The sequence below is a fragment of the Ornithorhynchus anatinus genome, chromosome 3, assembly GCF_004115215.2.
Source record: "Ornithorhynchus anatinus isolate Pmale09 chromosome 3, mOrnAna1.pri.v4, whole genome shotgun sequence".
In the NCBI taxonomy this organism is placed as follows: Eukaryota; Metazoa; Chordata; class Mammalia; order Monotremata; family Ornithorhynchidae; genus Ornithorhynchus; species Ornithorhynchus anatinus.
The window spans coordinates 46,254,504-46,267,446 of record NC_041730.1 but is presented as its reverse complement, the minus strand read 5'-3'; the positions used below and the strand labels follow the sequence as shown (position 1 = coordinate 46,267,446).

The following is a 12,943-nucleotide window of genomic DNA, read 5'->3' as shown; positions in this document are numbered from 1 at the left end:
CCTTGCAGGTTAGCCTGGAACCCTTTTGGTACCAGTTTGCCCGCCACAGAGTTTGCTCTGCAGGTTTGGTCCTGAACCCTTTTGGTACCATTTTGGACCCCCTCGAGTTGCCTTGCAGGTTTGGACCTGAACCCTTTTTGTTCAGGTTTGGACCCTGCAGCTTTTGCCTTGCAGGTTTGGCCCCAAACCCTTTTGGTTGCACCATGGGCCCCACAGCCTTTGCCTTGCATGTTTGGCCCCGAATACTTTTGGTTTCAATTTGGGCCCTGTGGCCTTTGCCTTGCAGGTTTGCCCCCCACCCCCCCAATCTTTGCCTTGCATGTTTGGCCCCGAACCTTTTTCATTCCAGTTTAGGTCCCCCAGACTTTGCCTTGCAGACCAGGCACCAAACACTTGTCATTCCAGTTTTGGCCCTCTAGAGATTGCCTTGCCGGTTTGGCCCTGAACCCTTTTGGTTCTAGTTTGGGCCCCACAGCCTTTGCCTTGCAGGTTGGGCCCCAAAACCTTCTTATTCCATTTTGGACTAGGCAGCTTGTGCCTTGCAGGTTTGGCTCTGAACGCTTTTGTTCCAGTTTGGGCTCCGCAACATTTGTCTTGCCTATTTGCACCCTGCCCCCCAGCCAGCCTTTGCTTTTCAGGTTTGGCCCAGAACCCTTTTGGTTCCAGTTTGGGCCCCGCAACATTTGCCTTGCAGGTTTGGCCCCGAAAACTTTTTGTTCAGGTTTGGGCCCTGCAGTCTTTTCCTTGCAGGTATGGCCCCCAACCATTTTTGTTCCAGTTTGGCCCCCTGAGAGGTTGCCTTCCAGGACTGGCCCCGAATCCATTTTGTTTCAGTTTTGGCCCCAAACCCTTCTCATTCCAGTTTGGATCCCCTAGAGTTTGCCTTGGAGCTTTGGCATCATATCCTTTTTGTTCCAGTTTGGGCCCTACAGCATTTGCCTTGCAGGTATGGCCCCCAACCCTGTTTCTATCAGTGTGGCCCCCACAGAGATTGCCTTGCAGGTTTGGCCCCGAATCTTTTTCGTTCAGGTTTGGGCCCCGCAGCCTTTGCCTTGCATGTTTGGCCTGGAACCCTCTTTGTTCCAGTTTGGGCCCTGCAGTCTTTTCCTTGCAGGTGTGGCCCCAAAAGCTTCTCATTCATGTTTGGGCCAGGCAGACTTTGCCTTGTAGGTTAGGCCCCGAACCTTTTTCATTCAGGTTTGGGCCCCGCGGACTTTGCTTTGCAGTTTTGCCCCTTCGGCCTTCGCTTTGCAGGTTTGTTCCCAAACCCTTCTCAATCCTATTTGGGCTGGAGAGCCTTTGCCTTGGATGTTTGACACTGAACACTTTTTGTTCCATTCTGGCTCCCCAAGAGTTTGCCTTGCAGGTTTGTCCCCAAACGCTTTTCATTTCAGCTTGTTTCCCGCAGCCTTTGCCTTGCTGGTTTGGCCCCGAATCCTTTACGTTCAGGTTTGGGCCTCGCAGGCTTTGCCTTGCAGGTTTGGCCCAAACCAGTTATGTTTCAGTTTGGGTCCCACAGCCTTTACATTGCAGGTTTGGCCCGGAATGCTTTGGTACCAGTTTGGCCACCCCAGAGTTTGCCTTCCAGGTTTGGCCACGAACGCTTTTCATTCAGGTTTGGGCCATGTAGCCTTTGCCTTGCAGGTTTGGCCCCGAACCGTTTTTGTTCCAGTTTGTGCCAGACAGCCTTTGCCTTGCAAGTATGGTCCCGGACCCTTTTGGTTCCAGTTTGGGTCCCGCAGACTTAGCCGTGCAGGTTGGGTCCACAACACTTTTGGTTCTACTTTGGGTCCTGCAGTCTTTTCCTTGCAGGTTGGGCCCTGAACGCTTTTGGTTCCAGTTTGGGTCCCCAAGCCTTTGCCTTGCAGGTTTGGCCCCGAACCTGTTTCGTTTCAGATTGGGTCCCGCAGACTTTGTCTTGGAGGTTGGGCCCTCGAACCCTTCTCGTTCCAGTTTTGGACAAGCAGTCTTTGTCTTGCAAGTTTGGCACCCAACACTTTTTATTCAGGATTGGGCCCCACAGGCTTTGCCTTGCAGGTTTGCCCCCTCAGCCTTTGCTTTGCAGGTTTGGCTCCGAAATCTTTTGGTTCCAGTTTGAGCCCCATATCCTTTGCCTTGCAGGTTTGGCCCCGAACCCTTTTTGTTCCAGTTTGGGCCCCGCAGCCTTTGCCTTGCATGTTGGGCTCCGAACCCCTCTCATTCCAGTGTGGGCAAGTTAGCCTTTGCCTTACAGGTTTGGTCCCAAACGCTTTTCGTTCAGGTTTGGGCCACGTAGCCTTTGTCTTGCAGTTTTGGCCCCAAACCTTTTAGTTCCAGCTGAGGCCCCGCAGCCTTTGCCTTGAAGGTCTGGACCCAAACCCTTTTGGTACCAGCTTGGTCACCCAGTGTTTGCCTTGGTAATGCCCCAAACCCTTTTGGTTCCAGTTTGGGCACCCTAGAGTTTGCCTTGCAGGTATGGCCCCGAACCCTTTTCGTTTCAGTTTGGGTCCCACAGCCTTTGTCTTGCAGGTTTGCCTCTTCATTGAAGCTGCTAGGTCTTCTGCCAAGGACAACTGATCTCTAACCCTGCTGCTTTAAATCATGTGGATTACTGATGTCAGACGGGGCTGGAACGGGCCCTCGCCTCCCCTGTCCCTCCCTTTCCCTTCTTTCCCTTCCCCTTCCCTCGCTGCCCTATATAAGCCTTCACAGCCTGAGGCTATTTGGAGTTGTGTGCGTTTGTTTTAATGAGAAGGGTTGTGAAGTTTAGGAGGATAAGATGAACGTTTTGGGGGTTAAGGAGGTGTAGAGTTTGAGGTAACTTTAAATCTGCTTTCTGGCCTGCTAGGGGCTTTACTGGGCCAGGTATTTTCCTTAAAGGTGTCCTTGGCAGGCTGTTAAGTGGAGGTATAATCTTTCCCCTTTCCCAACCTTATTCGTGCCTGTGAGGAAAGTGGGTAATGGGTTGAAGGGCCTAACACTCCATTTCAGAAGGCTTCTTAGCCACTCAAACTGCCTCTTTGTTCTCCAGCCTTTCACTGTGGCTGTGGAAATTCCAAGAGACACATCCTTCCTGCAATTAATCAGTGGTGTTTACTGAGTGCTTACTATGTGTAGAGCACTGTACTAAATGGTTAGGAGAGTACTGTACAACAGAATTAACAGATATGTTCACTGCAGCCCTGACTCACCACCTTAACAGACCTGTTCCCACTTTTCTGCTCTCCTTTCCTTACACCTTCAAGATATGCTTGTCTCCCACATACTGCCAAAGTTCTCTTTCAATCTTATAGGTACAGCATCAGTTGAATGGGGGAGAACTCAATTAATACAATACAGGTATGGTAAGGATCTAAGTAGAAGGAAATATACCTAATTGTTGTGGGGTGTATAGTTTAGTGCTTGGTGGGTGTGCTAAGTTCATGGGTGAGTTGAAAGGGTAAATAAAGTGTGTGTGTATGTGTGTGTGTGTGTGTGTGTGGTGGGGTTGGGCATGGGGAGGATGTGTGTTTGAGTCAGGGAAGGCTTACTGAAGAAGAAAAAATTTCAGTAGGGCTCTTAAAGTTTGGGGAGACCACTGGTATGTTCACTATGTAGGTGGGAGGCTGTGTGGGGATGAGTTGGGATGGATGTGGTCCACATGAGGCACGGCGAGCAGGCTGTATCTTGCAGGAGCTTCCTAAACTCAACTCAGAGCCATCTGGAGGTGGATGTCTAAGGGGTCCTGGTGAAGGGAAGAGAGGAACCAATCACTTTGCCTACCAGAAGCTTCTTATACTTTCTGACTGAAATCTGGTCTTCCCAGGCACTGTTCTAAACACTGGGGTAGATACAAAATAATCAGGTTGGACACAGTCTCTGTCCCACAGAGGGCTCACAGTCTTAATCCTCATTTTACAGGTGAGGGAACTGAGACCCAGAGAAGTGAAGTGACTTGCCCCAAGTAACACAGCAGACAAGGGGCAGAGCTGGGATTAGAACCCAGGTCCTTCTGACTCCCTGGATCCTGCTCTATCCACTAGGCCATACTGCTTCTCAAGACTTCTCAAGTCCCGCTGGGTTGGAGCCGCTCCCTGCCCAGAATCAGGGGGCTAAACCTAATGACTTCATGAGGAGCCAGTGGTTTTGGCTCGGGTGGGTTGCTCTGTCTCTGGGGTTCCAAGCCCCCCACCCCAAACTCTCGGAAAGCAGAATTCTCAGCCATCGGTCGCTCTGAATCTTCCCCGTCCTGGAGCAGATCTTGGTCCCCTGCTCTGGGCCGCCCAAACATGAGTTAGTGAATGGAGCCCAGACCTGAGAATCAGAAGGACCTGGATTCTAATCTTGGTTCCGACACCTGTCTGCTCTGTGACCTTGGGCACTTCTCTGGACCTCAGTTACCTCATCTATAAAATGGGTATTAAGAAAGTAAGCCCCATATAAGAAAGGGACTGTGTCCAACCTGATTACCTTGTATCTACTCCAGTGCTTAGAATAGTGCTTGACACATAGTAAGCACTTAAGTACCATAATTATTATTATTATTAACCAATGCCTTTTTCCACTCCCCCTTAGGCTATGAACCCCCTGTGGTACGGAGACAGGGACTGTGTCTCCTCTGCTCCTACCTATCCTAGTGCTAAGTACAGAGCTCAGCACGTAGAAAATGCTTAAATTATACCACAGCGATGATCATTTTGTTGTCTTGAATCTACTTAGGCATCATCAGAAGCAACAAGGTGGTGGGGAAGTACATCACCACCATGATGTTCCTGTACTTTGCCTGCCTTTTGCCTACCATAGCCTTTGGCTCCCTCAACGACGAGAACACGCACAGTGCCATCGGTAAAACTCTGCCCTCACCTTGGGGCCAGTGATGCCAGTGGGTGGGAGGGGGCAGGGGCCAGCCCTCCCCTCAGTCCCCCCATCATAGTTGGCAGGAAGTGGGGGGCTGGGCACTGAGCCAGACCAGACCCAATCAGGTTGCTGGTCCAGGTTGAGATGGTCTTGGGGGTCACATCCCTGGGGTTTGGATCAGTCTGGGTCATCCCTTGGGAAACAGCACAGCCTACTGTGTAGTGATGATGATAATAATAATAATTATAATAATAATAACAATAATAGAGGTATTTGTTAAATGCTTACTGTGTGTCAGATACTGTATGAAGCACTGGAGTAGAGACACAGTTGTCAGATTGAAGCCATTCCCTGTCCCACGTGGGGCTCACAGTCTCAATCCCCATTTTAAAGATGAGGTAACTGAAGCCCAGAGAAGTCAAGTGACTGGCTCAAGGTCTCACAGCAGGCAAGTGGCATGGGCCTGGAAGTTGAAGGACCTGGGTTTTAATCCTGTCTCTACCTCTTGTCTGCTGTGTGACCTTGGGCATGGCACTTCACTTTTCTGTCCCTCAGTGACCTCATCTGTCACTTCACTTCCCTGAGCCTCAGTTCCCTCAACTGTAAAACAGGGATGAAGACTGTGAGCCCCATCTGGACAGGGACTGAGTCCAACCTGATTAGCTTGTATTTACCCCAGCGCTTAGAACAGTGCTTGACACATAGTAAACGCTTAACAAATACCATCATTGTTATCATTATGTCTCCTCTCATGAGGTCCAGTGGGTCTGCTTGGGACCCCCAGGGAGGGGCTGGGGACTCGCAGCTGGACCAACCTGTTCCCCTGGCCAGCTGTCCGGCACCGACCCTTAGGGTCCGGCCTGCTCTGGACAGACCTTGCCCCCAGGAAGCTAGTGCAGCCCCCTTGTCGTCCCCGCAAGTTTCCTGGGGTCCATCCCGGGAGTGGTGGGGCTGCCATCCACCCATCGGTCCATTTTGCAGACGTGCAGAAGACTATCGTGGGCCAGTGCATCAGCGGGCTGCTGTACGCTCTGTTCTCTGGGCAGCCCCTGGTCGTGGTCCTGACCACCACCCCTCTGACGCTCTACATCAACGGTGAGGGCAGGGCATGCCGGGCCGGGCGGGGGGATGACTCCAGTGGGAGGACCCGTTGCCCAGTACAACCGGCCCCCATGGGCCCACGTCTGCCCCTCATACCACTGAAGCTCCCGCGGATGCTAGGGTTGGGATGCCACCCAGGTGGGCCTGAACTCGCGACTGTAAACTCACTGTGGGCAGGGAATTTGTCTGTTACGCTCTTCTAATGGATCTTCCCAAGCACTTAGTACAGTGCTCTGCACACACTAAGCGGTCAATAATTACCATTGACTGACTGACCCTTTTGGAGAGGGGCCAAATCAGGGACCAGGATAACCCCACACAAGGCAGGGCTGATCCTGTGCCATGCAACTGTCTCATGAGTCAATCTCTGCCCTTCTCTTGGGCCTGAGTGGGCTGCCTCTCTCAGATCCCCCCCCAATCCCTTCCAGCTCCCTCCCCAACCCCTGGCTGCTGGAGGTTGACACTATCTGGATTGGGGGCAGATCAGGCCAAGTCTCCCAAGTTTCCGTTTGTGGCATCGGCCTGGCCCTGCTGCTGCCACTGCCTTCTCCTGTCCCTCCCTGGGTTTGGGGACCTTTCCTTCATTCATTCAGTCGTATTTAGTGAACACTTACTGTATGCAAAGCAATGTCCTCAGAGCTTGGGAGAGTACTCACAACAAGCTTACAGTCTAGAGGGGGAGACAGACATTAATACAAATCAATACGTGACTGATATGGAAGTAAGTGGTGTGGGGCTGGGAGAGGATAAAGGGAGGAAGTCAGGGCGATGCAGAAGGGAGAGGGAAAAGAGGTAAGGAGGGCTTCATCAGGGAAGGCCTCTTGGAGGAGATGTGCCTTCAATAAATCTGTGAAGGGAGCCTCTGAGGTTAGATAGGAGGCTGAGGGAGACAGGGGGAAAAGAGGAAAGAAGGGCTTAGTGAGGGAAGGGAAGGCCCCTTGGAGGAGATGTAACTTCAGTAAGGCTTTGAAGAGGAGCCTCTGAGATTCCAGAAAGGCTGTGGACTCCTGTAGTGATGAAGAGAAGAAGGAAGAGGGGTCGAGGGGCAATTCAGGCTGGCTCCTTGGCCGAAGCAGTGCTCAGCTTTGGAGGGAAACAGTTCCCAGTATGCTTTCCCTCCGCAGTCCCTACCTGCATGCCCACATTCGGGAGATCCTGTCCGACTGCACACTACCCATCTTGGTGCTCACCTTCTCCCTTGTAGGCTGCTATTTCTTGCAGGAGATGGAGAGTGATTGCGCCTCGGATGTGCCCTGTGTTATCACCCACCCACCCCACCCTGCCCGAGGGCATTTCTGCCAAGCTGAGGCCTCTTTCCTGACCGCCCGGGGTTTGGGGCCCACCTTCCGGGCCCTGGCCTGAGTCTGAGCTGAGCCAGATGGGTCATCCCAGCCGTGCTGCTGATGTCCAGCAGATGGCAGGGGGAGGGCAGAGGGGCCGAGGGGAAAGGAGTGGGGGTGTCTGTATAGGGCCTAGCCACTCAGATCAGTATTTCCAGCCCCCTGATGATGAGGGCAGGAACCGCATTGCTGGCTGATGTGAGCGGCCTCGGGAGGAAGCATGGGGGCGGGTGAGTTTGGCGGGGGGACCTTCTGGTCCACTCCAGGTGGGAAGACGGGAGGGTGACACAGCGACCAGGGGGTGAGGGTGCCATTCGTTCTGCTCAGTGCACCAACTTGGCTGTAGCACTTGCCCCTTCCCCTGGCACTAGAGCAGGAAGGCCTGGGGGCATGAGGGAGTGGGGGAGACCAGAGCCAGGATGGGGATGGGGAAAGACCCAGGATAGAAAGGGAGTGGGCTCCTCACAGCCCCTCACCGCCCCCCTCGTAGTGTCCAAGTTCAGCTACAACTCCAGCGAGAGCCTGTTTGAGCTGGCACCGGTGCACCTGCTGTCCACCGGTGTGGCCCTGAGCACCATGGGCCATGTTCTTCTTCATCGAGCAGAACTTCGTGGCATTGCTGGCCAACACCCCTGAGAACAGGCATGGCCTCTCCCCGCCCACTCCCCTGCCCCTGCCAGGCTGGCCCCAACTTCCCTCCACCTCATCATTTGGATTGGTTCAGAGGCGGCTCCAGCGGGAGGAGGCAGTGCCAGGGACTGGGGACCCCAGGCCTCGAGAAGCAGTAAAGCCTAGTGGAGAGGGCCTGAGAGTTAATAGAACCTGGGTTCTAGTCTCGGCTCCTCCATTTGTCTGCTGTGTGACCTAATAATAATAATGTTGGTATTTGTTAAGCGCTTACTATGTGCAGAGCACTGTTCTAAGCACTGGGGTAGATACAGAGTAATCAGGTTGTCCCACGTGAGGCTCACAGTTAATCCCTCTTTTACAGATGAGGGAACTGAGGCACAGAGAAGTGAAGTGACTTGCCCACAGTCACACAGCTGACTAGTGGCAGAGCCAGGAGTCGAACCCATGACCTCTGACTCCGAAACTCAGGCTCTTTTCCACTGAGCCATGCTGAGTCCCGTCACTTCGCTGTGCCTCAGTTACCTCATCTATAAAATGGGGATTAAGACTGTTCCCCCATGTGGGATAGGGACTCTCTCCAACCTGACAATGTTGTATGTACTCCAGCACTTAGAACGGTGTCTGGCACATCGTAAGTGCTTACCAAATACCATTAAAAAAATAATAATAAAAAAATAAGGGAAGTGAGCCTGAGGGGTAGTTGCAACCAGCCACTGTGGGATCCGGGAACAGCACTCTCCCTCTCTGATCTGCCTCCTTATTTAGTAAGGGAGAGAGGGGCTCTACTCAGGCCCTCCTTGTATTATCATAATTATTTGTGATATTAGTGTTAGTATAGGTGTTAAGGTGTTAAGTATAGGTTTCAAATAGAAGCCTATACTGATAAGCACTGTTCTAAATGCTAGGGTACTTTGAAGTTAATCAGGTTGGAAAGAGCGCGGGGGCTCATGGTCTAAATAGGAGGGAGTAGGATTTAATCCCCATTTTACAGATAAGGTAATTGAGGCCTAGAGAGGTGAAGGGACTTGCCCAAGGCCACCCAGAAGACACGGGGAGGGGGAGCTGGAATTAGAACCAACATCCTCTGACTCCAAGGCCTGGGTTCTTGCCATTAGACCCCACTGTTTCCCGCATGGCTTGTAGAGTGGGGGTATGTGTATTTGTGTCTTTATGAGTGTGTTTTGGGGGTGCCTGACCCTGGATGTCCGTGGTCCAAACCCCAGGTTGGTGAAGGGCACAGCCTACCACTGGGACCTGCTGCTGGTGGCTCTAATCAACCCTGGGCTGTTCCTGTTCGGTCTGCCCTAGATCCATGCCGCCTACCCACACTCCCCCATGCACGTCCGAGCCCTGGCCTTCGAGGAGGAGCGTGTGGAGAATGGGCACATCTATGAGACATGAGTGCCCCCGTCCCTTTCCCAACCCTTGTCTCCACCTCCAGCCCCTCTCTATCCCAGCAACAGCCCCCCTGACGAGGCCTGGGCAGGCAGATTGGCGGGGGTTAGTTACAGGGCAGCAGCACCCTCATTCATTCGTTCATTCATTCAATAATATTAATTAAGCGCTTATTGGGTGTAGAGCACTGTACTAAGCGCTTGAGAGAATACAAGAGAACAATATAGCAGGCACATTCCCTACCCACAAAGAACTTACAGTCTGGGGGGAAATAGACATTAGCCCACAAAGAACTTACAGTCTGGGGGGAAACAGACATAAGTAGAAATCAATAAATGGCAGATCTGGACATAAATGGTGTGGGGCTGGGAGGGCGCCTAATAATAATAATGTTGGTATTTGTTAAGCGCTTACTATGTGCAGAGCACTGTTCTAAGCGCTGGGGCAGATACAGGGTAATCAGTTTGTCCCACGTGTGGCTCACAGATAATCCCCATTTTACAGATGAGGTAACTGAGGCACAGAGAAGTTAAGTGACTTGCCCACAGTCACACAGCTGACAAGTGGCAGAGCCGGGAGTCGAACCCATGACCTCTGATTCCGAAGCCCACGCTCTTTTCACTGAGCCACACTGCTTCTCCAGGGAGCAAGTCAGGGCAACGCAGAAGGGAGTAGGAGAAGAGGAAAGAGGGGCTTAGTCAGGGAAGGCCTCTTGGAGGAGATGGGCCTTCAGTAAGGCTTTGAAGTACGGGAGAGTCATTGTCAGATTTGAGGAGCGATGTGAAGATGAAGATGGATTGGCCAGGCTGGACCTCCCTGCCCCCTGCCCCAGGATCGTGAGTGTGAAGGAGACTCGACTGACCACCCTGGTGGTCAACGTCCTGGTGGGATTGTCCCTGATGCTGCTGCCCGCTGCATTGGATCCCGTGTTCTACGGCCTGTTCCTCTACATCACCCTCACCTCCATCGACGGCAACAAGCTGTTCGAGTGGGTCGCCCTCCTGCTCAAGGAAGAGGTGCCCGGCCCCCTCCCGCCCGTGTCCCAGTCCCCCCTGCCCTGGCCTTGTTTGGGGGTGGAGGGGGATGCCAACCCTAATCCCCCTGAGCCCTAACCCCCAGGACCGGGCTGAGGTCTGGTAAGTCCGACTCGTGCCCACTTGGTAGGCCTCCGATCTCTCTCTCTCCACAGACGGCCTACTCTCCGACACATTACATCCGGTGGGTGCCCTAGTGAACCATCCACTACTTCACCGTGCTTGCAGGTGCTCCAGCTGCTGCTCCTCCGTGTGTTCGGCATGTCTCCGCTGCCCTACATGAAGATGATCTTCCCCCTTATCATGATCGCCATGATCCCCATCAGGTGCCCACCCCAACCTCTTCCACCTTCTCTCCTTGGGGTTTGGGAGTCTTTGGGCCTCTCTCTTTCAGTCATTTATTCAATCTTATTTATTGAGTACTTATTGTGTGCAGAGCACTGTACTAAGTGCTTGGGAGAGTACAGTACAACAATAAACAGACACATTCCCAGCTCACAACGAGCTTACAGTCTAGAGACTGCATGGGAAGCATAGGCTGCTCTGCACACAGTAAGTTTTATTAATCACAGCTCCACCATGTGTCTTCTGTGTGACCTTGGGCAAGTCACTTCACTTCTCTGGGCCTCGGTTGCCTCATCTGTAAAGTGGGGATTGAGACTATGAGCCCCATGCGAGACAGGGACTGTGTCCAACCCAATTTGCTGTACCCAGCGCATACAGTAAGTTCTTAAGAAATACCATTATTATTATTATCAGGGGGAACAGCGGGGTTCAGCAGGGACTCCCCCTCCCAATCGAGTCTTCCTTAACTGTCGGTCTCCTCCCTCAGCTCTGCCTCCCCACCTACGATTCCCCCCGCAACTGTCTGTATCTCCCCTAGGTACAATCTGGGGCCCAGAATCATCAAAGCCAAGCACCTAGATGCCATGGACGCAGAGCACTAGGTATGAACATGTGCCGGCCCAGCTTAGCGGTACCCTGGCCTCCCTGCCCCCTAGGCTCTTTCTGCCTCCAGCCCGGGCATGGAACCTCGGAAAGTTGTGGGCACTGCTGGGGGGGAAGTCTGGACTTGGCTGGCCCCAGCAGGCCCCTGGGATTCCACTGGACCCCCAGACACTCAAAGGCCCAGGCTTCTGGACCCCTAAGGATCTGGTCATCAGGCCACCACGCCTCCGGCCATACCTGTTGTCAACCTGGAGTGGCCTGGGCTGCTTGGGGGCCGGACACTGGGATTCTTCCCTTCCCCTGCCACCCTCTTTCCCCGGTACTGAAGTCGGGGTCCCACTCATCCCCTAGAGCACATGTGAGCTGAAGGTCACCCCGAATTGTTAAAGTCCCACAGTCAGAAATGTCCAGGCCCAGCAGGACAGCCTGCCCCCACCCCCAATGACTCTGGCCAGGAGTTGGGCTTCCCTAGTTTGGGCAGTCACAGCTGCACTGGTCAGGCTTCAACCACGCCAAGGCTGGCTCATACCTGGTACCCGGGGAACAGATGAACAGACAGATCTGGGTGTGTGTCAGCATGGGCCAGCTTGCTGGAACCTGGCCAGCCTGCTGGAGGGAGCCCTGGTCCTCTGCCCCCCAGAGACAGGCCTTTTTGCCCCCAGAGATCTTCACCCTGCTGCAGATGTGGGGTTCTTCTCTCACTCCTATTTCTGCCTTCAATCTCCACCTCCGGGCCCTCCTACCTGCCCAGCTGGTCCCCTCCTTGGGGTCCTCTCTGCCCCGTCACTAACCATGGGGGCGGCACTTCCCATACTCCTAGACCAAGCACCCTCTTGCTTTAGCCAAGAATGGGTTTGGGGTGGGAAGTGTCAGTGCCCACAGCCTGGGGGCGGGGGGGAATTTCCTCTCCTCTGACAGCATCAGATTCCACACTCCCCCAGCTTTGGGAAGACTTAGTCCAGGTACTGTCTATCCCTTAGGGAGAGGGCAGACTGGGTGTTGCTGACTATGCCCCCCACCCCCTCACCCAGGTATTTTGGAGAGTGAAGGGAGAAGTCCTATGGGTTGAGTTTGGCTTTGTCATGGACTTCTCCTCTCGGGGGCTACAGCGGTGGGGGCCCTGGGGGGTGGAAGTCTCCAGGGACTGCAGCCCTTCCCCAGCTGATGCTTTGAATTCTGGGGATCATCCCAGTGGGGAAGAGAAGACAGGCAGACAGGCGAGAGTCCAACAAAGCCCAGGATTGGGGTTAATGGGGGTGGTGTAGGGGCTAGAGGGGAGGGAGTCACTGAAGCCAGGACGGGTTTGCGGGCAGAGTGGGGAAGTGTCTCTCAGTGGCCAGCCCAGGGCGGTACAGGGGTCTTGGGCGGCTCAAATGCTTCCCCACCTGCCAGGCACTGTCCCAGGACCTCCCAGTCTGGACCACCAGGTCACAAGGTCCAGGGGAGCAGCTGCTTGCTCAGAGGGAAGGGCCAGTGGCATCCGGACCCTCTCCTCACTGGATGGTGGTAGCTGGGCATAACCTTTGTCTCTGGGGTCGGGAGTTATAGAGGGAGAGAGAGCAGGTCCTGAGGCTCTGGGGGACAGGGGGAGCTCCTGTCATTGCAGTGGAGGGTACCCCAATATTCTCATCCCTTCTGGACCCACACCCCATCTGGACATCCCCTGGCACTGCCCCCAGA

General features: G+C 53.7%; 1 pseudogene; it reads left to right on the top strand.

Annotated features, from left to right (window-relative positions):
- Positions 1-948: 948 nt before the first annotated feature.
- LOC114810094 lies at positions 949-11,262 on the top strand (annotated as a pseudogene).
- Positions 11,263-12,943: the final 1,681 nt, after the last annotated feature.